Below are 24,858 nucleotides of genomic sequence, written 5' to 3'. Positions count from 1 at the left end.
TCACTCCTTACCTAGTTTCTCCTATTCTATTCACCCCATGTTCTGGTGTAAGTAATATATTATTCTGCATAATTCATTGCCCTCCAACATGATAGCTGAGTGCACAGTAAATTATACTATGTATTACAGGAGTTGAGAAACCCCTGTAATACATAGGAAATGGGTGGGGAGATAGCCTAGTGGAGTGATGGTGAATCTTTTAGAAACCGAGAGCCCAAACTGCAACCCAAAACCCACTTATTTATCACAAAGTGCCAACACAACAATTTAACCCGAATAATGAGGTTTTGATACCTAAAATAATTATAAACAAGGCAGAGTTCAGATAATTGTTCTAAGAAAAATGTGATAAATGTACTTTTATGCCCTGTCATTTTTTTCTGCTTTTCAAATATTACTTTTAGCAACAATAAAAAAGAAAAACTTTTGTAATATCATTTCTCTTTCCCTCCTTCTCTCTCTTTCTCTCTCTCTTTCTCTCCTCCTTTGTTTCTTTCTCTCTCTTTCCCTCCCTCTCTCTCTTTCTCTCCCTCCCTCTCTTTCCCTCCCTCTTTGTTTCTCTCTTTTTCCCTCCCTCTCTCTTTCCCTCCCTCTCTTTCTCTCCACCCCTCTCTCTCCTCCCTCTTTTTCCCTTCTCCCCCTCTCTCTGTCTCATCTCTCTTCCTCTCTCCATCCATCCATCCACCTATTGATCTATCGATCTATCGATCTGTGCTGTCCTGCCCAGTTTCATGTGTCGTGTTAATCCAACCACCTGGGCTGTGGAGGGGGAGTGGAGATCTGACAGGCAAAGCCAAGTGTTAGAGATCCACACAAAATAAGGCAACTCCAACCTGGATCCTGTTGGGAGACAGTTCCCCTTCCCTCTTGCTCTCTTCCACCATGGAGGGGGCCCAGGCAGGCTGCGCACAGCTCCCTCCTTGGAGGTGACCAGCAAGCAAACAAACGTGGTGCTTCAGCTGGGATGTGGCGGCATGGAATCCCACCTCTGGCTGGCAAGAGCAGAGCATGGAGGGTGCACACAAGTGGTTGGTTGTTCCCAGTTCAGACTGGTTCACAAGAACCAGTAGTAAAACCAGAGAGAGGCTCCCCCCACTGGCCCGGATATCATCATAGGTGATCTGCGCATGCACAGAAGCTTCTGTGCATGTGCAAAAGAGTGTGCACAGGCACAATGTGAACCGGTAGAACTCACCTGTGGCGCGCACCTCCTCCACCACCACCATGGCGCTGGCTGTTAGGGACATGTGAGCCAAATGTTTGGAGCCACACTCGGCAGAGTTCACAAGCAGGCTCAGTAGGGCCGCTTAGCAGAGAGACCCCGCTCAGTAGGGCTGCTTAGCGGGGAGACCCCAGCCTGTTTGGTTCACTTCAGTTCGGGATGGGAATGTAGAAGGCAGAGGAAATCCATATTCAGATTTCAGCCCTCAAAGACTCCTTTGGGGTGACTGGGAGGGGAGGGTGAGGGGCAAGGCCAATGGTGGGATCACCCAACAGTGAGCTGCAGCAGAAGGATGAATGAGCTTGCGACACCCACCCTAGGACTGGAGCAATGACATGCATGCCCACAGAGAGGGCTCTGCATGCCACATGTTTGCCACCAGGAGCCTAGTGCAACCTCTCTCAACATTCTTGACTCAACATTCTTGGCTAAAGGAAACTCCTTTAGCCATGATCCTTTTGAGAGATAATACTACATAATGTGAAGCCTAGATCCTGCAAAACTCAGAGTGAGTCACCTAATTAAAATTAAACACCATCCAGTATTTTGGAGTAATAAACAAAAAAAGATTTTAGAAAAAAGCAAGGAAGAGGATCTACTTCCAGGCTTAATTTCAATTTAACCCTGAACAACTGCTTTTCAAAAGGATAGATGATAATGAACCTCCTTGTCTACAAAACATGTCCACCTGATGTTAAATTGTAATCCCTCTTGAAGTAAGTGGGAGTGAATTGTCACAAACCTGAACACCAGATAAAGTAGGAGGTATTCTGCCAAAACACACAGCATCTGCATTTTGCTTCTTTCTAGACATTAAATGGGCTTGGGAGATAAGGAAAAAGCTGTAATTCAACAGGGTAAACAATGTGCTGGCAAAAAAAAGAGGAAGCAGGAATCAAAAGTGATGAGGAAATGGAAAAATAAAAGAATGACTTAACCAGTAACCATTTTCCTCCACTGACAATGTAAAGAAATGAAATAAGAAAGTAATCTACCTGTTCATCAGCAGATTAGCACAATTGTTAGAATTAAATGAGGGAATAGAGGTGATGATAAACTAGGATATGGACAAAATAGACATTTTAAAGGAAACTGATTTTTGACTTTAAAAAAAGGAAAAAGAAAAAGAAAAAAACCCATCCATAGCTTCAATTATCTACTAAAAAATTGGTCGGTCCTATTTCTTTCTATTTTTTTTTTTTTTAATATCATGGTTTGAATCTTTTGAATCCTAAATACCACCTCCTCTGCTTTGGATACATTGTTTAGAAATATTAAGAACTTTGAAATATCACTTCCTGGGAAAACAAAATATTGATAAAAGCTTTAATGCCACAATCAGTAGTGCATTTCCTAAAAGTTATTGAATAAAGCTTGGATTCAATGGTATGGATAAAATAGGGGCTTTGAAAATGAGTAAATCTACTAAAAATTCACTTTGGCTTATGCTTTTCAAATCAGAGGCTCTAAGCAACTGGGTGGGGGAAGAGGCATCAAATGTAAATAAGTAAATAAATAGAGTAATTAGTTATTGAATAAGTCCATATGGGTAACAGCAATACATACATACATCATAATATTAAAATGTAGAATAAATACATTGTCTATACTAAAATTTAAATAGGTGTGGAGGTAACATTACAGTCTTTTAACATTTATGACATAATACTTTAAAATGTACATGACCTAACTTATAGGAATTACTTAACTTTTCATGACAGGCAAATTCTACTATCCTTTTCTCCCTTAGCCTGGCTACCTTGCCTTCAAAGATAACAATTTACTGACTCACAAACTCTTTGATACTTTGTAGAAGTAAATTCAATTTGGGCCTGGAATATCAGTTGTCAAGTGAAGCATTCATTAAGCAAAATAAACATTTCACTTAATGATTACCATCCCACCTTACCCACTTGTGGTTGTTAAGCAACCACACAGGTTGTTGATCAGAATGCAGAAGTGCCTCAGGAGATGAGAGTGGTTAAGCCTTAGCTTGTAAAATGTTTTTATGAGTTCATTATGTGGAACTGAACAAAAGGTTTTGCCAAAATCCAGATAGGCTATATCCACAGCAGCACCTTTGTTGAAAACATTTGTGACACAGTTGAAAAAGTCCATCAGATTACTTTGATATGATCTGCCCTTAGTAAAGCTACATTGCGTTGAGTCCATCCTAATAGGTTCCTTCCAATTCTAGCCATGTTGTGTTGTAATGTATGCTCAAATCAATTACATATATAGATATATATAAACTACATGACATTTCAGATATACCTTGTTCCTGTGTATATTACATTTAAATTAGGATGTATGTCATAAAGATAATAGTAGAAAGATAGTAATAAATGCTAACATAAAAATTATTCAGAGAAGTGCTTACAATAAGTTTAATTTTATTTCAAAAAAATAAACCAATCTAAATATAGTTTGTGTATATATTTTATTGATGTATGAAACAGAAGTGCTAGCTTTTGAATGGCAAAGAATTGATGTCAATTCAAAATGAACTAATATTTTCTTATAAAACTAGCAGAAAAAGGCTAATGTTGTGCTTAGTCAATATATTAAGTGGTCTTTACTTCTGAAAAACCAAAAGGAACATGAGTTTGTTAATCCCAGCCTAGTTCTACATCCTTCCTTTAAAAAATTATTTGAAATATATACCTTTAGAAGATATTTGGGTAGAGAATCAAACTATGCTGAGAATTAAGAAATGAGGTGTAGTAACTGTACTGATAACTTCAAAAGTATCTGTTTTAAGAGACTTCCGCCGGCACCGCCAATGTTGATGGATGCTCTTTTTTGGAGCGCCAGCCCTGTGATCTTGTTAGCCGTTCTGACAGCGCAAATCAGCTGTCCGACGGCTGGAAAACCTTTCCCTCGGGAGAAGAGGGAAAGGAAAGCAATCGGATGGGGGTAGAGCTCCCCGAAAGCCCCTGAAATAGGGGCTTTGGGGGCTAGGAGGGTGAGAGCTCCCCAGAAAATCCGGTGAAACTCCGAGATCCAGGGCGCTTCTGCTTTAAGCAGAAAAAAACATCGCGACCGTCTCTGCAATCTTTATTGAGATTTAAGTTGTTTATCTATGCAGACGGAGTGAAGACAGGAGAGCAGACAATTGCAAGTAACAAGCCCTTAATTTCATGCTTAAATCGTTACTTTTGGAAGTTGATTGAAGGAAGGAAAAAGGAAGAAAATGGTGCTTGTGTTTAATAGGGCATGAAAGTGAAGACTTTGTTGAAAGTCTTGAAGGATCACTATTAGAAATTAAAAACACAAATACTGATTGGGGAAAGAAATATTAGAATCATTTACCTCTGTGATAGTGGAGAAAATTGAAGGACTTTTTAAAAAGGATTTTATTCAAGTTAGAAACTAAGAGTCAAGCGAAGATATTGTATTGGAATTTCAATTGCTAAATAACAGTGAATTGCTGAATGAAGAGGTGAAAGAAATCCAGTTTAATGTGCCTCCAGGAAATGGAATGGATGTTTCTCAAATTAAGAAGGAAAGGCTGAGAGGCTTGAAGGAGCGTAATCAGGAAATACTGAGTGAGATTTCCCCAAAGGTTTTGTTACAGTCAATTGGAAAATTGTCAGGAGGTGTTGGGATTCCTAATATAACAAAGAAGATTCAAAGTGGAACTTTACAATTTTTTTACAAAAAAAATTACAAAAATGGACTCTTAATCGCAGTTAAGGAGATGTGTTCACTGAGATGAATTATTTTGCGAAGAGAACAAGATGAAGGTGGAGGAATAAGACTGAAAAAGAAAGTTCGCAAAAAAGTTAGGAAAAAATGGAGATGGAAAAATTACAATCTTTTTGTTGGGGCAGGATAGTAATAGTGAAAATGAATGAGTATACCTGCATTTAGGGATATGATATGTTTTGAAAAGTTATATTATAGTGAAAATGAATGATTTATTTATATTTAGGGATATGATTTGTCTAGAAAAGTTATATTAAATAATGTTATGTTTGTATTGTTATGGATTACTGACCAAACCTTTACCATTGTCTCGAAGCATATTAATACTAAAGTTATATGTCAAGGAATGTTTTGTTGAAGAATCTATATAAGCTTATGGGAAATGGTGCAAGGGTTGAGGGAAGATTTTTATAATACTTTTTATAGACTTTAAATAGTGAAGATGTTATTTGATTATATGTAATGGATTTGTAGAGAACAAGATGAATAAGTTTGTATAAAGTTATTAATCAAGGAATGTTTCCAGGCAGAATTAATATAAGTTTGTGGGGCAAAAAGTGAAAATAAGGTTTTTTACAATATCTTTTATTTGAGATTGGTTAAAATATTTTGCTAATGTGTTAATATATGTAAGGGTTGGAGATGTGATGGTTAATTGTAACCGGGTTCTGAATGGATAATGCTGGAAGAAAGAAGACTTGCTTATTATTGAAGAACGGATAAGAAAGAAGTTGGATCAAATACTTTTAAATAATAATTGGTTTAAATAGTTATATTTAGATATGAACAAGGGGAGTTAAAGTTTTTTTTTCTTTTATATATGTTTGTTAGATGCTATATCCTGCATTTGCTCTGGGAAGTCCGGGGGGAGGAGGATTGGGGTAGGACGGGGGAGGAGGGAAGGGAAAATATGTGTAAGGAATCTGGAGAGGTTCTTTGAGTTTATGTGACTGTTGTTTTTTTTTAAAGAGGTTGTTAATTTGCAAATGTGATTGTACAATCCACATATGGAAAGATGGCAAATGGTTTATGTTTTTCTTGTAAAAATGTTTCTTTGTCTTGTAAAACTCTTTAATAAAAAAAAAGTGTCTGTTTTAATACAGCTGCAAGAATTTCGGTTCATACTTTGGAAGAAAAAAATGCACTAAGATGTCAAAACAAAGAGGAAAAAACAATGAAGAAAATAAGATAAGAGAACCAATTTGAAGAATATTTTTTTTAAAAGTACAAAAGGACAGGACTCCTATCAAATAATTTTATGAAATCATCTCCCTCCTAAATTTATTAAAACAAAGAAGAAACAATACAGTTTTGGGTGCAATTATGGAAAAATCCAAAGAAATACAATGACAGCTCAGCTTGGTTAAAGAAGGTAGATAAGAATTTTAAAAAGCTGAAATGAAAAACTTGTAATAGCAGCAAAAATAGGCAGAACAGGAGAAAAGGGCAAAGAAAATTAAGAATTGGTCAGCATCAGGTACAGATGAATTGCATGGATTTTGATTGAAACATCTGAGTTGCCAAGTAGTTAACAATATACTGCAAGGAGGTGAAAATGAAGAATGGCTAACATCAGGCAAAACCTACCTGATAGTGAAAGTTCCAGCAAAAGGTGCAACACCAGGCAATTACAGGCCAATTACCTGCTTACCAACAACTTTCAAATGACTAACTGATGTAGGTAGCTGATGCAATCCAATAGCATCTAGTTGAAAATAAGCTATTTCCCCTCAGCAGTAAGGAAACTGCCCAAACAACAGAGAAACAAAATATCAACTCCTAATTGACAACATGATTCTGAAAAACTGCAAGAGAAAGAAGACCAACTTGAATGTAATATAGATTGATTACAGGAAGGCATTCAATTCCTTGCCACATGATTGGATAATCAAGTACCTAGAAATAACTGGAGTCAGTAGAAACATCAGAAGCTTTGTGCAAAGATCAATGGCACAATGGAATTTACAATTGCTGATCAAGGGTGATAGAATAGAAGAGGTTAACATCAAGAGAGAAATCCTTAAAGGAGATCTACTATCATCTCTACTGTTTGTCATTGCGCTGATTCCCCTGTCAAAAATACTGAATACTCAGTATTCAGGCCATGGTTATCAGACATCAAAAACATCTGCCAAACTATCTCACTTCCTTTATATGGATGACTTGAAGTTGTATAGAATATAAATATCTGGCAAGGGAAAAGGCCACGAATAAAATTTAAACTGCTTCAGGATACAAAAGATAGAGGAGGAGCTGCACTCCCTGACTGGGAGATATACTACCAAGCAGCAGTACTATCGTGGGTCAAAGATTGGATAGAATTAAAGGACTCTAGAACTTTAACAATTGAGGGACACGAACTTCAAACTGGCTGGCACTCCTTTATGTGGGATGAGAAATACAAAACACATTCATATTTTAAAACACATACGATAAGGAACTCATTATTACAAATTTGGCTTAAAATTAAAAAACAACATTATATGAAGATACCAAATTGGCTAGCACTGGCTGAATCAATTAGACACCCAAATTTAACAGATAAGACAAAAATAATTAGATATAAAGATATAATTGACTATCAAGGCAAACTAAAGACAAAACAACAATTGGAGATAGATTTACACAGAGGAATAGACTGGTGGACTTACACTCAAATACAATCCAAATATAGAGAGCATATAAAAACATATGAAATTTATAATCAAAAACAAGAAATAGATAAAATTATATTAGATTCAGAAAATAAATTAATTAGTAGAATTTATAAATTTCTCCTACGCTATAAATTGGAAGAAGAGACAGTCAAAGAAACGATGATTAAGTGGGCTCAAAATATCAAACACACAATACCTTTGGAAAAATGGGAAAAGTTCTGGCAGGTAAACCTAAAGTTAATGAAAGCAATGGCGTACAAGGAAAATCAACTGAAAATGTTTTATCGGTGGCATATGTCTCCAACCAGATTGGCAAAAATACAACCTAAAATAGCCCAATTTGTTGGAAGTGCAAAAAGGCACAAGGGACTTTCTATCATTTATGGTGGACGTGCCCGGCAGCAAAGAAATTTTGGTCTAACATCAAAAAATGGTTGGAACAAATAACAAAAACACAGATTGAAAAAGAACCAGAAACATTTTTATTAGGAATATTTAACAAATCATACCCTAAGGATATCAAATATCTTACAATTCATATATTAACTGCTGCAAGAATAACCTAGGCAAGAAATTGGAAACAAGAAAAAATACCAAGTGAAACAGAAGTAATAGGGAAAATTTTAGAATGCGCTGAAATGGATAGGTTAACCAAAGAATTACAAGAAAAAGAAGAATCAGACTATTATAAAATATGGAATAATTGGTATAATTGGTTAAAAATTAGAAATATACAAAAATATAGGGGATATATTACTGATTGATACATATATATGTAATAAAAATATTATTAGATTACAGAAAGGTGAAGGAATATATTATAAGTAGAAGTGTAGAACGTCACTCTGAAAAAATGCTTAAGAAGAAATTATATTCTTTTTGTGTATATGTTGTATAAATGTTAGTTGTGTATATGTTACGTATGTCTTTTTTAATATTTATATTCAATAAAAACTATTTTAAAAAAAAGAATATAAATATCTGAAATAGAATTGCTGCTTAACACAGTCTATATATACAGCCAAGACATTGCAATGGAGTTTGGACTGGACAAATACGCTCATCATCAAATGGGGAAAAAGAGTGAAAAATGAAGGAATCAAGATATTCTTCACTAATAACATTTAATCTGGATAAAGATCATCACTACAAATATATGGACATCGTTCAAGCTGACAACATAAAGCATGGGTTAAAAGTGAATACATCAAGAGAGTGATGTATCTAAAAGATCTAAAACTCTGTAGAGGAAACGCCATCAAGACAATCAACACCTGGGCAATTCCAGTCATTAGATCACAGACTCAAGCCGAAATTAAAACCCTGGATAGGAAGACCACAAAAATAATGACAGTGAATCATGTCCTTTCAACAATCAGCTTGAAACAAGTAAAGTTAATGAAGAACACAGAAGTAAAACTGTAAGTCATGGTCACATGATGTTTAACTTAACTGCAGTGTTTTACTTAACAATCAAATGAGAAATGACATTGTAAACCATTATGATGCCATGATTTTTACTTAGTTACTGGGATGTTTAGCAATGAAGTTTGCAGTTCCAATTGTGATTGGTAAGCAAAGATTACCTGTAATAACAGCTACTGTTTTTGGACATTTTCATCAACATAGAAAACACCAAATTACAAACTTAAGTTTATCAAAAAGCAAGTTGTAGAACTTGTCCTCAACTACAAGATTAATACCTTGTAATGCACAAAAGAGTGCTGCATAAGAACTTAATTCAGATAAATTAAAATTCATTGCAGTGACTCGGAGCTTTAGAAATGTAAAAAAGATCTCCCCATAACATTTTCCCCAAAATTATGCAACCACACTACCAATATCAGCACAAGATACCTCAAACCTTAAAAAGAATTGCTAGTGTGGTGAATATGTGGTGAATAGCTTTTAGTTCACCACATACCAGAAGATAACAGATGACAAAAGAATATATATTCCTTAAGCGTATTGCTATTGTCAAAGTTTTCTGACTGTGAAGACCAGCACAACTGGCTTCTATGGGTTTTCCTTTAAAAAGCAGGTAAAATGTTGAGTGTATTTTCAATTCTTATAAAGCAGTGATAAAGCATAACTGGAGAATGTGACATGTTCTAAGAAAAGAGGCCTCCACAGGTTCCATTTCCAAGTGAATCTCTGCTGGCAATGTTGCTAAAATCCTGTATATGTTCTCACCTTTCATCAGGGCTTCTTGCCAATATGGCAATAAAATATTTCTCCTCAGCTCTACTCCCAGGCAGATGCAAGAAGGTTAGATAAGTAGTTTTATTGCAAAGGTAGGAAGCAATTGTGCATATAGCAGCATATTAGAAACCTGCCCTTTATAGTATGTGTCAGTAGCAGATTTTAAATTTTGAGTCTCTCCCATATTTTCAAGCCAATGGCCTTTGGCAACTTTATTTTTTTTAGCCTTGAAACTTTCTGTCACAAGGGACCTTTGTTTCAGCAATTTCAACCCTTATAAGTAACAAGGCCAACTTTCTCAAAGTCATGCATGCACTTTCAGAGAAAAAGAATACAGACAGCACTATGAGGAGAGGAATCATTTTATAGTTGGATCCTTTGCAAGAAACTGGGCTTTACTAGATAATCCCTGATGTGAGTATCGCAAGATTCTCCAGAATAATCTACAATGTTGAAGGATTTAGCACAGAAACTGTATGTGGGAGCATTTCGTGAAGTTATGAACATTCAGTAAATAAACTGTAAACTTCGTGGGGTTATAATCTGCAAATAATGTTGGAGATCAGCATCATAGGGTGACTCAACTGCTTGCCTGCTTACACACATTAGCTTTGTGATTGTAGGCATATTGTCTTGTGCAATTCATTTAATTATTGGCTGTAAATTTTCATAATATGTAAAAATATCCTTACTGTGAATCAATAGCTTTTTCAAACTTACTTTGCATGAGACAGATAGTTTCCAGAAAATCCATAATGAACTTTTCTAAGAAAGCTTTTTTCTTTCCCAATTTTTCATTTTTCTAGGCTTTCTCTATAAAGGGATCAAACTAAATCAGAATTAAATGAACTAAACAAGATACCTTCCAGGCAATAATGTAAGGCATTTTTGTGTGGCTTAGGTGCCCATCATCAGATTGGGCCAGAAACCATTCCTCTCCCCACCCTGCCACTTTTACAAATATGATTCTTTATAAATTTTCTTGCTGCAGTTTTATAGTGCTTTCTTTGTTTTGTCATTTCAGACACATTCAGGCAATGTTGGTTATGCACTATAGCCAGAAAGTAGAAACTCAGGTAGAAATTGAAGTAGAAACACTGAGGTGAATGATTATTGTGGTCAATCCTCTGAGATTTTTTTCTGTTTGTTTTTTAACTATATCTAGCTGAGCAATGATTCAGCATTTTTCCAGTCACTTGAAGTAGAAAGATATTGCGTTTGGGCTCTAGAATACAGGTGTCAAAGTCGCAGTGTTATGTTGCCGTCACGTGATATATCACAATGTTTTTCCCCTTTACAGAGCTAGGGTAGGCGTGACCTGCACATGATGCATCTGGCTCATGAGCTGTCAGTTTGATACGCCTGCTCTGGAAGAAAACAACAGGACAATGAGAAAATAATTTTTGTTTAAAGACTATTTATTGTACCTATACATATGTGCATTTTGAAACTTGCGTTTGTATATTTAAAAAATAAGATTGTATACCGTATTATTATTTATATTCTGTATGTATATACATATTACAATTGTCAATGAATCTTTCTTGACTATCATTCTCTGTCAAGATGGTGTATTAACACTTTGTTTCTCTAGATCAGTTTCTCCAACTCTGCAATTTTAAGATGTGTGGACTTCAACTTCCAGAATTCCCTAGCCAGCAGGAATTCTGGGAATTGAAGTCCATACACATTAAAACTGCCAAGGTTGAGAAACATTGCTCTAAGTTTTTCTCAGTGTCTCAAAGCTACTATTCCTATGGATAGCTTAACCACACACAACAATTTAAACAGTGTTGGGCTGCTGCTGGTTGTAACAACCAGTTCGCCCAGAACCGAAAATGTGAGTGTGCATGCATGTGTGCGGCATCGAAAAGCCGGCAATTATATAGGACATGATAGCACCAGGGCAGGTGGGCAGGGCCAGCCGCTGGTCAGAACTACCAGTTCACCTGAATCAGTCTGAACCGGCAGCAGCCCACCACTGAATTTAACATAAGCCTAAGAATGCTTACATAGAAATAACTAAACAGTACAGTGATTTTCAAAGTACAATTAATTTATAGCATTAAGTATTGCATCTGTTTAAGTCCCAGACACATTAGAAGATACGATTTCCTGAATAATTTTGATAAATATTATACTATATTTTCCCTTCAATTCAGTAGATTTATCCCATTTTCATTTTCTCCAATTTGCCTCTTGCTAGTACTTTTTTCTTAAACTAGTAGAATAAACAATTGTTACTAAGGAAATTCATAGATTAATTGGGAAATTTTATAATATAAAACCGTAGACATATTTTTCAAGCATTTTCTTTTCATACTGTTGACAAAATATTATTAGATTATAAATGACAAAGAGAAGGCATTAATTGGAAAATTAACTCAACAAACAAGTGTAATCCAGCAAGTTAAGTGAACATTGTTAGGCAAAGCAGACATAAAGGTAATGTAGACATAAACACCTGGGGATCATTTTCTTGTAATATCTTGAAAAAAATGAATTGATTTTAGAAAAAGAAAAAGTTCAGGCAGCTAGAGAAGCTGGACATATCAGGGAAGCTGGACATATCAAAGTCAGACAAAATCTTGTGGCTTGGAAATAGGGCCTGGAAAAATCCAACAAATAATGGTTGGGATTTGCAGATTATATAAGCTTTTCAGCCACCAATTAATACAAAGGTAGATAAATTCTGAGAAACAGTATAAAGTAAAACCAATTCATATCACAAAACAGCATGTTGGTAATATACTGCAGGAGTTTTGGGGGGGAGGGATTTGAATGAGCAGGTGAAACAATAGCATATGGAAATACTTTGTATATGGAAATTTTTATGACCAAAAGAGTTACAGAAGTGCAATATACAATAGATGGCATTCTAAGAATCTTCGGGGCACAGCTATGATGGTTGGAAGTGAGGCTTTCTTACAAGAAAATCTTGTGAGCAACTAACACTTAGATAAGCACAATTTCATCCTAGAAATGTTATCATCTACTCAATCAATTTCAGTTATAATATTTATATTTTTCCTAGTTAACTATTTCTCCATTTTTGTGTATGGTAATATTCCTAGAAAAGAAGAGACATGAATAGTAATAAATTAATAATCTAAGTCAATAGCTAGGATCAGAAATGTATACCTAAAATCGTTCTTTCCATCACCATCTCTCCCTCCCTTTTTCTTTTTAAGAAACTCTTTTAATTGGATTATCTGAACCACAGAATGAGATGTGTATGTGTGTGCATGTGCATGTGCATATGCATGCACATGTGTGTACACACACAAACAAATATCTGCATGGATGCACATGAAAAAAATCAGAGTCTTCTAATCTCTTGACAGCATGTGTTTTTCTTCAGTTGCTGAGGTTACTGGGTTGTCTGTGATATAAAACTAGTTTTCTCAGAATAGATAAGACTTTAGTTTACAAGATGAACACTTGGGCAGTTTGAGCACAGTGTGCTAGACAGAGTCAGTGATTGGAAATTTCCGCTTGGAATTTAGGAGAGGGCTATTTCATATGCTTGTCTTTCTTGGTCTGCTGTTTCAAAGGCATATCAAATCACAACCCAAAGAACACTAATGTTAACTTAAAATGTCATGCCAGTCTCCCAAACATATCTAACTGGAAATATTATATCCTATGATCTGCTTCATGTAATCCTAAATTGAATTTAAATGTCACCTGAATATGTTAATCTCTCATACTCCCAAGTTATGAATTGATTTTTAATATATTTTTAAACTTTATTTCTTTGAAAACATTTTGTTCCATAAATTCAGCTTATTATTGTTTTGGATACCATTATTTCACACTGAGGGGTATGGCTAAATATTCACCCAGCAAACTTGGCTCCAAAATAAATAATTTACCAGTGCAATAAGCACACAATGTGACCATTTTCTCTCTCAGAAGAATGATCCTGCAGGTCAAATATATTTCAAGAATCTTCCCTTTCTTTGAAAGACTGGACAAAAGGAGTACTTAACACCCGTTTTTCTGCTGATTAAGGACCTTTAGAATGTACAAGTACCCTTTTTTCCACTATGTTTTTAGTGCATCCATGTTTTATATTGCCTTGTTCCTTATTTAAGGACTTATTTATTGATAGATGATATAAGGCTAAATAGACAAAGAGACAAACAATGAGCATACTCTCAAAGAAGAAAATTCATTATAGTGTAATAGAAAGCCTTCACAAATATAAAACTCATGTATTGCAGATCCTTTCATAATAGCATTTCTTAAGATTAGGGGATATAACCTCCTTTGAATTCAACATTCCTACCCACCCACCCACTAAGCTACACTGGCCAGTATTCCTTATGCGTCCCCCATTTCAATTTCCATTAGAAAATGTTTCCTTTTTTATCATCTTTAAATATAAGAAAATTATATATATATATATATATATATATATATATATATATATATATATATATATATATATATTTGTTTTCTCAGGTTTTCGCGGGTGTTTGTATGTAGGTCTTTGGTTATTCGGGTCTTCTCCCACGTAAAATTGGAAGTGTCTTGGCGACGTTTCGACAGCTGCGATCTCACATTGCTCCTGGAAGCACGAAGCCGAGAACACCAGCCTGAAGATGACGAATGAGACTTCGTCGAAACGTCGCCAAGACACTTCCAATTTTACGTGGGAGAAGACCCGAATAACCAAAAAGACCTACATATATATATACATATACATACATACATACATACATACATACATACATACATACATATATATATATATATTCAGAAAAACAAGGACTTCTAATTTTTTTTCCATCACCTCTGTTTTATTATAATTCAATTTCCTCTAAACCGGTTCTGTACATGTAGCTCTGAAAAACCCGTAAGAATTATTTTATATATATAATACTTGTGTGTTATATATACAGATATATAACCTTCATATTACAGACTTCGTTATTTGAACCTTGTCTATTAATGCTACACTGCCACAACATACTCATAAAAAAAAAAATGATATAATTGTACTGGTCCAAAAGGCAAACTATTAGATTACAGTAGAAATGTTGGAAAAAAGGATCAGTGTGTTAACTTGAAAATGGATTTTATCTCAGAATTGAAAAAAGGTATTTTCCTACACGCTGCTCGGACACTCCTCAGACTGGGATACGATCACTCCTATTCGCACAGCTGAGTGTCAATCAAATCCCTCTGGAGCTGCATCCACCTCACTTCCTGCTTCCTCCCCAGACTTTTTCACTCAGCCATTGAGTGTCTGTTCATCTAGTTTACATTTCGTTCTTATTTTTGTCTTTACTTGGCTGAATTAGCTCAATATTGTTTATTTACAGTTTAAAGGTGCTGCGCTTCGTCTGCCTTCACTTGGAGACGTTTTAAGCGCGTATCGGCGGTTCGGGGCTCCGGCCGCCGCTAGCGGCTTGGCTTGGCTGGCGGTTTAATCTATTCTAGTCTTCCCGCCATTTGTCGCTATTGCCGCCATTTTGCTGCCAGTCACTTTGCGAGGCTCCGATTTGCCTTAGTGGCCTTTGGTTCGATCGGCTTGAGTCCCTGCCGGCTGGCATACTCATCAGCTGTTTTTAGAGATCGTGACTGCTTCCTTTTACTGCAGCTTCAGTCCGGCCGCAGGCGCTTTGTTTCGCCTGGCTTAGGAGTCCTGGAGATTCGCCTCGCGGGCCGCCATTTTGGGCCCTGACCATCGGCACTGCTTTGGATTCTCTGCGGCCATAGCGACCTGGGCTTTGGTTTCCAGGGTCGCTAGATTGCCGGCAGGTGGGGACGCTGTCCTGCTCGTACCTGCACTTCACAACTGCCTGCAGAAGGGTGCCTGAAAGAGACCCAGGGAAGTACATATTCCTTAAATTGATTTACATTCATATATAGGTGCTCTTTCTTCTGATATGGACAGGAGTCCCTCTCCCTCCCCAGTACCTTCCCCTAGACAGCTCAGGGGAAAGAAGTCTAAGGCTTCCAGGCAGGTGAAGTCCTCCAAATCTGCCACTGCAGATAAAGATGCCCAAAGGAGGCATAAGGCATTAGAAAAGCAGTTTGCTAAGGCTAGGCAATGGGCCCAGGACCCTGGTCAAGGACCAATTCCTGAAGGCTTGAGCCATGAGGTGACCTGTGAGCCCTCGGCCTCTCATGATGTAGAATTGTTGGCCAGTGGTCTGAGGGAGGATGGTCCATCGACCTCTCAGGAGGTTCCAATTTCTGCGACTAATCAGTCAAGGGCTAGTGTCAGATCCCGCTCATCTAGTTTTGCAAGCCATTTTTCTCAAGCTTCCAGGTCAGGCCCTGAAGCTACCTTTACACCCACTGCAGCCAGCCTCCATCCTGAAGCGGGCCCAGGGTTCCCTCAGCCTGTGGATTTTCAGGCCTTTTTTACTCAGGCCATGTCCCATATGTATCAAATGGGGTTGCAACAAGCCACTGGTGCCTTCCCGGCTCCTACGTGCCCTACTACTTCTGCCTTTTCCATGCATCCCCCTGGTGCACAACATCAACAGCAATCTGTTGCCTGTAGCCTTGTGCCTGAATCAGCCCGGGAGGACGATTTCCTAGATGACTTTGAGATGTCAGAGGATGAAGAAGAGATTCAGGACAAGCCGGCCTTTCCGGGTCTATTTAAGCCGTCTTTGTTTCGCTCTCTCCTACGCAAGGCAAAAGCTGCCACTAATATGGATTCAACGCCTCTTCAGGGTTCCTCTTCATCTACTCCATCTGGCCCCAATAGTAACTTGTTCAATCTACCTCAACCTGATGAGGACTTTGTTCCCTGTCCGGATCTTTTCTGCCAGGTTGTTCAAAAGCCTTGGGACCGCCCTGCCTCGTTGTCGGGTCCGAATTCATTTGATCGAAAGCTCTATGCCTCAGCTCCTGCGTTGGATGCCCTCCTGCAGTTACCTACGATTGATGATCCAGTGGCGAGTCTCACATCGTCTTCCATCCTGGTAGGTGAGGCTGGGGATGGCCTCAAGTTTGAGGACAAACGAGCCGAAATGGTAAAACACACCAAGCGGCGGCTTGGGCCATTCGTGCTGCAACCTCCTCATCATTTTTCAATCGGGCATTGCTGGTGTGGTTGCGTCAATTGAAGGACAGACTTCCCCCGGAGGATGCACGATTACAGCAGGACCTGGCCAAACTGGTCGCAGCTGCTGAATATTCGGCCGACGCATCCTTGGACGCAGCTAAGTTCTCTTCCAGGGCCTTAGCTTCGACAGTATCTTCCAGATGTCTCTTGTGGCTCCGTAACTGGAGCGCTGACGCCAAGTCCAAGTGGCGCTTGACTGCTGCCCCGTACAAAGGCCCTGCCTTATTTGGCTCATCCCTGGACTCTGTGCTGGTCGAGAATAGGGATAAGAAGAAGGTGTTACCCACGTCTTTCCAACGTCAGGACAGGCGCTATGTGCCTTATAATCGACAGCCCTTTCGACAGGAGCAGGGCGCCGGGGGCGCCTCTTACTACAGATCTTCGCAGTCTCAGTACCAACCAACTTCGGACAGGGCGCCCTTTCGTGACCGCGGTCGCCGACAATCCAACTTCAGGCGACCTTTCAGACAGTCAACGGGTCATTTTTCCAGACGCGGTAAGTGACTCACTGACTCTGGCCCCAATCGGGGCAGGCTCCAGGCATTCTCTCACCTGTGGCCAACTACCACATCGGATGCCTGGATTGTCCAAACTGTCACCGAAGGGTTACGTTTGGAATTCACCACCATGCCTCAGGACTTTTATCTTCACTGCCCTTGGCCACTTCAGCCGGAGAAGCGATCTCTTCTGTTGCTCGAGATTCACCATCTGCTGCAAATCCAGGCCATAGAACAGGTTCCATTGCATCAACTCAAGACCGGCTTTTATTCAACACTATTCCTGGTACCGAAATCCTCGGGCGATTGGAGAGGCATTTTGAACCTACGACGTCTCAATCAACACATCTTGTACCGTCGGTTCAAAATGCATTCCCTCAAGTCTTTGCTAGGCTGCATTCGTCGGGGAGATCTGATGCAATCGGTGGATCTAAAAGAAGCGTACCTGCACGTCCTCATCCATCAGTCGCACAGGAAGTACCTCCGGTTTGCGTTTGGAGACCACCACTTTCAATATCGGGCTATGCCATTCGGCCTTTCGTCCGCTCCGAGGACCTTTACGAAGTTGCTGGCGGCGGTGGCGGCGTCGCTCAGAGAAATTCCTGTTCGTCTGGCATGCTACCTCGACGACATTTTGATCCTGTCGTCTTCTCCCGAACGGGCGACCCAGGACCGGGAGCTAGTACTTCAGTCCCTTCAAGACCACGGGTTCACTTTGAACCTTGCCAAAAGCCATCTGGTTCCCACAACGCGTATTCTGCATCTTGGAGCAATAATAGATTCGACACTGTGTGTGGTCTCCCTATCTCCCGACAGACAAGCCAGCATTCGGGAACTGACATCTCAAGTCTTACTACGCAGGACTGTAACCTTACTGTCTCTCTCCCAACTTCTGGGAAAGTTGATATCAAGCATAGACATTGTTCCATGGGCGCGGTTTCATCTTCGGCGCCTCCAATGGTTCCTGCTCCCTTACCAGAGACAAGGTCAAGCAAAGTCTCTTCTCAAGATAAAGGTTCCAGCTCCCGTTCGTCTTTCCCTGAGGTGGTGGCTTTCTCCGGCTCTCGACAAAGGTTCCCCCTTCCTGGAACCAACTCGACTAGTGTTGACCACGGACGCAAGTCTGCGAGGCTGGGGAGCTCACCTCAACCATCAGCTAGCCCAAGGTGCCTGGTCGTCGACGGAAAAGCTGCACAATATAAATTGGCTAGAGCTCAGGGCGGTCCGACTCGCCCTGATACACTTCAAACACCTTGTCTATCGCCAGGACCTTCTAATTCTAACGGACAATGTGGCCACCAAGGCCCATATCAACAAACAAGGGGGAACCCGCTCCTGGACACTAATGCAGGAAGCGGAGCGTCTTCTGTCATGGGCGGAACTCCACCTCTTGTCGATAAAAGCCGAACACATTTCGGGGACTCTCAATCGAGAAGCAGATTGGCTCAGCAGAGACCAAATAGATCACGCCAAGTGGAGGTTGGACCCCGGCCTGTTCCAGGAACTGTCGAGGAGGTTCGACCTTCCCCTAGTGGATCTGTTTGCGACGGCTCAGAACACCCAATTGCTGAGATTCTTTTCTCGCTACCCGTCTCCAGCAGCGGAGGGGCTGGATGCTCTTCGAAGTCCGTGGCCCCGGGGGCTCCTTTACGCCTTCCCTCCCCTCCCTGTCATCTCCAAGGTCGTGAGGAAGGTCATTCAAGAACGGGCGAACCTTCTACTGGTAGCGCCGTATTGGCCCCGTCGAGAGTGGTTCGCCGACCTCAAGAACTTATCGATCGAACCACCGTGGAGGATTCCACCAGACAAGATAATACTGACTCAAGGAGCCATCCGTCATCCGGAACCAGAATGGCTTCGATTAGCCGTGTGGCATTTGAGCGCATAAAGCTCATCAAGGACAATTTGTCTGACAAGGTTATCTCCATTATTCAGGCAGCTCGAAGACCATCAACAATTCGTATTTATAACGCCTCATGGACTGCCTTCACGAGATGGTGCGGGGATCATCACGTAGACCCCACAACTGCTTCGGTTCCGGACATTCTGTGTTTTCTGCATGCGGGCTTCTCCAAGGGCTTGGCTCCCACGACTCTACGCCGACAGGTGGTGGCTCTAGCCACTGTCCTGTCAGGAGAATCTCGTGTTCCTTTGTCTCAGGACCCCAGGATCCGTTCCTTCCTCCAAGGGGTCTCAAACTTGCGGCCTCCGCCGATTCACCGCTACCCCACTTGGAACCTTACCTTGGTGTTGCAGGCCCTGACGGGTCCACCGTTCAAACCCATTGCTTCGTCCAGTCTACGCTACTTGTCTTTAAAGATGGCCTTTTTGTTGGCAATAACTTCAGCTCACAGAGTATCCGAAATTGCTGCCTTGTCCATGAGGAGTGATCTCTGCATCTTCTATCCTGACCGGGTTGTTCTACGCCTCGACCCGGCTTTTGTTCCCAAAGTGAATACTCGCTTTCATCCAGTCCAAGAACTCGTCTTGCCTAACTTTTGCCCGAACCCGCGTCATCCTGCTGAGAAGCGGTGGCATACTTTAGATGTGCGACGGGCATTGAGAAGATATCTTAAAAGGACTGCCCCTTTTCGAAAGACTGAGGCTCTGTTGGTGTCCTTCCTTCCCTCTTCCCTGGGCCAGAAGGTTTCTTCAACTACAGTAGGAAGGTGGCTCAAAGCCTGTATATCCAAGGCATATGACTTAAGAGAGGCCCCTGTCCCGGGTGGTATACTGCCCCATTCTACTCGTAGCGCCGCAACCTCTGCGGCTTGGGCTACCCAGGCTTCGGTAGATGATATTTGCCGGGCGGCCACATGGTCTTCCCTTTCATCCTTTGTAAGTCACTATAGGCTGGATAAGTTTGCTTCTGCAGATGCTGCCTTTGGCAGAAGGGTATTACAGGCTGTAATCTCTCCCCAAGACCAGTCTACGGCTTAAGTCCCCCCCTTCTTCTCTAACTTGGGTATGTCCCAGTCTGAGGAGTGTCCGAGCAGCGTGTAGGAAAATGGTCGTTGCTTACCTGAACGACCCTTTTGTACACGCTGCGAGGACACTCCGTCCCTCCCTTTTTCTTGGCCGTGCCTGGCTTTGGTGGAGGTCTGCTTTTTCTCCCTCTGTAGCTGTCTGCTTCCTGTGTGTCTACCTGATGGAGTTTCTCGCGGTCGATCCTGCTGCTATTGAACCAAGTTGTCTTCGTGAAAAGTCTGAGGAGGAAGCAGGAAGTGAGGTGGATGCAGCTCCAGAGGGATTTGATTGACACTCAGCTGTGCGAATAGGAGTGATCGTATCCCAGTCTGAGGAGTGTCCTCGCAGCGTGTACAAAAGGGTCGTTCAGGTAAGCAACGACCATTTCATTGGATTTATATACATATATGCATTCTGTGTGTATGTGTTTGTGTGTCTGTGTTTGTGCGTGGAAAGATAGAAAAAGAAGACAGACTGACAGACAGACAAGAGAGAAAGAGAGAGATGAAAGATGCAACATATAAAAGACCATTTTCTGGTCTTTTATACTGAGATTTTTATATATTGAAGACTATTGCACTTAATAAATACTTGTTTCATGAAATAAACTTAGCCTGTACTACATTGTAATCATGGAGAGAATGGGATCAATATAGTTAATGTTGTCTTCTAATGTTGCCATGTATAAAGATCTGCATCATTGTGACATTGCTGGTAAATACATCAGATGATCCTTTTAAAAATAATTGCAGATTTTATTCAGAAGTACCAGCCTTCTTAGTCTCTCACGGAAGCTTATGGCACTCTCATAAATACATAAAAACTTTAACTCATATAGGTTTGTATTTATTGTCCAATTTTGAACATGCACACATTTTTAAAGAACCATTGTTTATAGCTAGAGAACAATCTCTTTATAATTCTGATCATTTTCTGAGACAGGCATAAGAGCTTAATTGGTATTTTTATTGCTTGAAAAATTAAACAAATAGATTATGAAACAGACATTTAAAACCATTCCTTTGAGACTATATTGTCTAAAATACATTCTGAATAGGGCAAGTGAAACAACATGGAATAATAATAAGAAGACTGAGAGCAAGGAGATTGAGACAATCTCAGTACAATACAATACAGTACAATAAATCTACTGGAAATCTACCTGAAAGTTTTGTAATATTGTTTTCATTGTTGATTTGTATTTCTTTCAGTATTTGTATTTTTAAGGGAAGTATGTACATTCATAATACAGTAAAGTGAGAGTGATAACAAAAGGTTTAGGAATCCTTGGCCAAGGTCATCTAGAGTAAGGCAATTTATAGATCATACAATAACAGAATAAATAAATATTATTTTTACAAGAAAACTGTAGGTTTTATAATAATAATAATAATAATAATAATAATAATAATAATAATAATAATAATAATAATAATAATAATAATAATAATTTTATTTCTATACCGCCCTTCTCCCGAAGGACTCAGGGCGGTGTACAGCCTATTTAAAAACACAGACAAAACAATTAAAATTTAAAATAATTAAATAAATTTGGCTCAGATTTAAAACCCCAAAAAATTTAAATACCCCAATTTAAAATTATTATGTTGATAGTCCGGTCTGGCGGAACAACAGGGTCTTCAGTGCGCAGTGAAACACCCGGAGGTCAGAGATCTTATGTATTTCCGGGGGCAGTTCATTCCACGAACTCTGGGGGCTCCCACAGAGAAGGCCCTCCCCCTGGGTGTCGCCATCCGACATAACTTGGCCGATGGCACCTGGAGGAGACCCTCTCTGTGGGAGCGAACTGCTCAGTGGGAGGCTATTGGTGGCAGAAGACGGTCTCGGAGGTACCCGGGTCCTATGCCATGGAGCGCTTTAAAGGTGGTAACCAACACCTTGAATCGCACCCGGAAGACCACTGGGAGCCAGTGCAGCTCGCGCAGGAGGGGTGTCACATGGGCACAATGAGTTGCGCCCATAACCACCCGTGCGGCCGCATTCTGGACCAGTTGGAGCCTCCGAGTGCTCTTCAAGGGGAGCCCCATGTAGAGAGCATTACAATAGTCCAACCGGGAAGTAACAAGGGCATGAGTGACCGTGTGCAGGGTGTCCTGGTCCAGAAAGGGCTGCAACTGGCGAATCAGGCGAACCTGATAAAAGGCCCTCCTGGCCACTGCCGTCATATGCTCTTCTAAAGACAGCCGTGCGTCCAGGAGGACACCCAGATTGCGAGCCCTCTCCGTGGGCGGCAAAGATTCACCCCCAATAGTCAGCGATGGCACCTGCTGACTATATCGGGGCGCCGGAAGCCACAGTCACTCGGTCTTGGAGGGGTTGAGTCTGAGCCTGTTCCTCCCCATCCAGACCCGCACTGCCTCCAGGCAGCGAGACATCACATCAAGACATCGTTGGGGTGGTCTGGGGTGAGTATCATCAGCGTACAGATGGCACTTCACCCAAAAACCATGGATGATCTCACCCAGCGGCTTCACATAAATGTTGAACAGAAGGGGTGAGAGGACCAACCCTTGCAGCACTCCCCATGCGAGACACCTCGAGGTCGACTTCTGTCCCCCTGCCAACACAAACTGCGAGCGGTCGGAGAGGAAGGAGGAGAACCACCGCAAAACAGTGCCCCCTATTCCTAACCCCCTCAACTGCTGCAGCATGATACCATGGTCGATGGTATCAAAAGCCGCTGAGAGATCTAATAGGACTAGGACAGAGGAGCAACCCCTGTCCCAAGCCCTCCAGAGATCATCCACCAACGCGACCAATGCCGTTTCTGTGCTGTACCCCTACCTGAAGCCCGACTGGTACGGGTCTAGATAGATAGCTTCATCCAGGTGCCGGGGAAGTTGTCGTGCCACCACACTCTCAACAACCTTCGCCACAAAACGAAGGTTGGAGACTGGACGATAGTTGGCTAATTCAGCCGGGTCCAGGGAAGGCTTCTTGAGGAGGGGCCTCACTACTGCCTCTTTCAAGACGGCAGGAAAGGCACCCTCACTCAAAGAAGCACCTATAATCCCCTGGAGCCAGCCTCGTGTAACCTCCCGGGAGGCCAGTACCAACCAGGAGGGACACAGGTCCAATAAACACGTGGCGGCACTAATCTTACCCAGAACCCTGTCCACATCCTCGGGAGTCACTGGATCAAACTCCTCCCAGATAACATTCTCAAGACCTGCCCTCGTCTCCTCCCGTGGACTCACCCAATCGGAGTCCAAGCCATCCCGAATCTGGGTGACTTTATCGTGCAGGAATTGCACAAAATCCTCAGCACAACCCTGAATGAGCCTAGCATTGTGCAAAGTAAGTTTTATTTGAATAAAAATAACATGTAAATCATGAATCAAAGAGTGGTTAGTCTGAAAAGTATAAAAACAGATGTATAAAAGCAAGATGTAAACAGTGGCATAAAATTTTAAAAAGTGAATAGGAATTGTCTTGGTGGATTCTGGCTTTTGGTCATTTTTTTGGTCCAAATTAATTATAATTCCATTCCTCAGGCTTATGGATTTAAATAGATAATAATACTGTCATTAGGAAGCTGTTAATACTATTTCCATAGCAGTTTCTATTATTTATTTATTATATTTTTAAAACCATAATTCTATATGACTGCATAATACCTATAGATTATATTAAAACACACTAATGCTATTTATATCTCTGCATTTCAAGTAGTACATTTTTACAATTTTATTTTTTAAAGAATAATCTGAATTTCAATGGAATTACCGTTAAATGTGCTGGCAGTTTGATTGAAGCAGAAAATTGAGGAATTCGAGGCAATAAGTCCTGTTTATTTTCAGCTACAAAATGCTGTGGCATAGATTGTCTGGTATTGGTACTCCAATAGCCATGACCATGACTGTCATAACAATTATATTGTACTAGCGGCAGAGAGGCATTTCTTGCCATTTTATACCCTATTTATCAATGACTTTGCATATTCTTTGCTCTACCACTATTATAGAAGGACCAAATTAAACATGAAGATACTCAGATACTTTATAAATAGTAACATTTTTCTGGTAAATGAAGTTTTGATTTGATTCATTTAAATCATCGAAAATATGCTGATATATGCATTTAGATCATTTTATCAGAATTATCAGAATTGGTTAATACCTAGATGATACAATGTCAGGAAATCAAAACACTTTTTTGATCAAGAGAATTACAAACTACTGTCAACTCCTCTACAAGATGACTACTGCATGGTAAGAGCTTTTTATTTTCTCTTACCAATGAACTGCTGATTTTACTGCCAAAGTTGATTCTCTGGCAGTGCCTTTCCCTGGATTTGAATGGGAGCACTTAGGAATGATCCAAGATGACTTTTGGATCCAGTTGGGAAGGAGAGTCTTGGAGATTCCAATTGCCTCAGGAAGTGATTGAAAAGTCACTGGGCAAATACATATTCCTTTCAGCATTTTTGTTAAGCATGCCTGGGTTCTTAACTTTCACTTTTTGAATGTATTGATTTATTTTGTTTTTCTGCTT

General features: G+C 40.3%; 1 protein-coding gene across 3 annotated transcripts in view; it reads left to right on the top strand.

Moving 5' to 3' along the window:
* The window catches only part of CNTNAP2 (contactin associated protein 2), a 1,550,102-nt gene that overhangs the window by 422,203 nt on the left and 1,103,041 nt on the right, over positions 1 to 24,858 (top strand). The gene's annotated exons all lie outside the window — the stretch shown is intronic.

The sequence above is a fragment of the Pantherophis guttatus genome, chromosome 4, assembly GCF_059756535.1.
Source record: "Pantherophis guttatus breed Tessera chromosome 4, ASM5975653v1, whole genome shotgun sequence".
In the NCBI taxonomy this organism is placed as follows: domain Eukaryota; kingdom Metazoa; phylum Chordata; class Lepidosauria; order Squamata; family Colubridae; genus Pantherophis; species Pantherophis guttatus.
This window is presented reverse-complemented; position numbering and strand designations above follow the sequence as displayed.